Raw genomic sequence first — 2,500 nt, 5'->3', positions numbered from 1 at the left:
ATGTTATTTCCGTCTATCGTACTTTGAACATATCTGGTTCTTAGGGCCTGATCTTGTACCGCTGTTATCATTCCTTCAGTTTCCTTCTTTAGCTCTCCCCTCTGTAGCCATTGCCAATTGTCATCGCTGGCTAGTTCTTTAGTCTGTCTCATGTATTGTCCGTGCATTGGTTTGTTCTTTCTGTCTTTCTCCTGTCTCTGTATATTTCTGGGTCTTCGTCTACTTTTATTAGTCCTTCCCATGCACTCTTTAGCCACTCGTCTTCACTGGTTTTCAGATATTGCCCCAGTGCTCTGTTTTCGATGTTGACGCAGTCCTCTATACTTAGTAGTCCTCTCCCTCCTTCCTTTCGTGTTATGTATAGTCTGTCCGTATTTGCTCTTGGGTGTAGTGCTTTGTGTATTGTCATTTGTTTCCTGGTTTTCTGATCTATGCTGCGGAGTTCTGCCTTCGTCCATTCCACTATTCCTGCGCTGTATCTGATTACTGGCACTGCCCATGTGTTTATGGCTTTTATCATATTTCCGGCGTTGAGTTTTGACTTGAGTATCGCCTTGAGTCTTTGCATATATTCTTTCCAGATCGTGTCCTTCATCTCTTGGTGTTTTATATCTCCTCCTTCCATTATTCCCAGGTATTTGTATCCTGTCTCATCTATGTGTTTGATGTTGCTCCCATCTGGTAGCTTTATCCCTTCAGTTCTCGTTACTTTGCCTTTTTGTATGTTGACTAAGGCGCATTTTTCTATTCCAAACTCCATCCTGATGTCCCCCGATACAATCCTTACAGTCTGGATTAGGGTATCTATTTCCTTGATGCTCTTACCATACAGCTTGATGTCGTCCATGAACATCAGATGGTTGATTTTGTTGCCTCTTTTCTTGAGTTGGTACCCAGCATCCATCTTCTGTAGTACTTTTGTCATGGGAATCATGGCTACTACGAAGAGTAGTGGGGACAGTGAGTCGCCCTGCAAGATCCCTCTCCTGATATTAACCTCTGCTGGTCTTATTCCTGAGCTTGTAAGTATTGTATTCCAGTTGCGCATTGTATTTTTGAGGAAGCTGATGGTATTTTCCTCTGCCCCATATATTTTCAGGCATTCTATTAGCCATGTGTGTGGTATCATGTCGAAGGCTTTCTTATAGTCTATCCATGCCATGCTTAGGTTGGTTTTCCTTCTCCTACTGTTCTTCATTACCATTTTGTCTATCAGGAGCTGGTCTTTTGTGCCCCTACACTTCCTTCTGCAGCCTTTCTGTTGGTGGGGGATGGTGTTTGTCTCCTCTAGGTAGTTGTATAGCCTTTCACTGATGATACCTGTTAGTAACTTCCACATTATTGGTAGGCAGGTGATAGGCCTGTAGTTACTGGCTATATTTCCCTTACTCTTGTCTTTTTGTACTAAGGATGTTCTTCCTGTGGTCATCCATTTGGGTGCTTGGTGATTTGAGATACAATGCTGGAGTTGTTCTGCTGTTCGTGGGTGTAGGGCCCTGAAGTTTTTGAGCCAGTATCCATGGACTTCATCGGGACCTGGGGCTTTCCAGTTTGGCATTTTCTTTAGTTGGTGTCTGACTGTGTCTGTCGTGATCTCTGTGAATCTTTGTTTTATTCTCCCTGTTTCTTCTTCCTTGACTTCCTGGAGCCATGTTGCATGTTTGTTGTGTGATACCGGATTGCTCCATATGTTTTCCCAGAGCCTCGGCTTCAGGAATTTCTGGTGGTTGTCTTCCCCTCTTAGTTGGCTGTATAGTCTTTTCTGGTTGGTTCCGAATAGTTTGTTCTGTTGGTATCCCTTATTCCTGTTCATGTACCGTTGGATCTTGTGTGTTTTGGCCTTAAGCCTCTGTTTTACATCTTCTATTGTGTTGTTTAGTCCCCTCTCTTGTACTTTGTATTTCTCGTTGAGTTCCTCCCTTGTTTTCTTGCTTCTTAGCCTTTTTTCTGCCATCTCTTTCAGTTTACTCAAGTCAGATCTCATCACCATGATTTGCTTTTCCAGGCGCCTTTTCCAAGGAGGTTGCTGTTTTGGTTTCTGTTGGGTTGGTTGTGACGGTGGTGTTGGTGTTCGAATCCCCATCAGTTCTGCTACTAATCTTGCTCCTGCAAATGTCAAGTTATTTGTTTCTGTGATACTGGTGGTGTGTATTAGGCCCATTATTTCATTGACCTCACTTGTTTTCTCCCTTAATTTCTTGGTGTTGTAGGCTTTCATGGAGGGGATCTTTGTTCCCTCTGTATCTGGCTCCATCCATTGTCTAATCTTTTCTACCCATTCCGTCCTCTCTGTTACTTCGTCGGTGTTTCTTCGTGTGTCGTTGTTTGATACCTCATCCTCCCTGTCATCTTCTGTGGCATCGTCTCTCAGTTCGTCTTCGTGTAATTCGTTGTCGTGCGACATTTCCCTTTCCAGTTCTTCTCTTTCTGTTGGGGAGAGCCAGTTCTTTTTCTTTATGTTCCTTACTTGGTCTGCCAGCCTCTGCTCTGTTTGGGGGGT

At 43.6% G+C, this 2,500-nt stretch overlaps 1 protein-coding gene across 1 annotated transcript in view; it reads left to right on the top strand.

The window, feature by feature from the left end:
* LOC135195403 (isatin hydrolase-like) overlaps nucleotides 1–2,500 on the top strand; it is a 13,505-nt gene that overhangs the window by 8,306 nt on the left and 2,699 nt on the right. The window lies entirely within an intron of this gene.

Source organism: Macrobrachium nipponense, chromosome 20 (genome assembly GCF_015104395.2).
Source record: "Macrobrachium nipponense isolate FS-2020 chromosome 20, ASM1510439v2, whole genome shotgun sequence".
NCBI classification, from domain to species: Eukaryota; Metazoa; Arthropoda; class Malacostraca; order Decapoda; family Palaemonidae; genus Macrobrachium; species Macrobrachium nipponense.
This window is presented reverse-complemented; position numbering and strand designations above follow the sequence as displayed.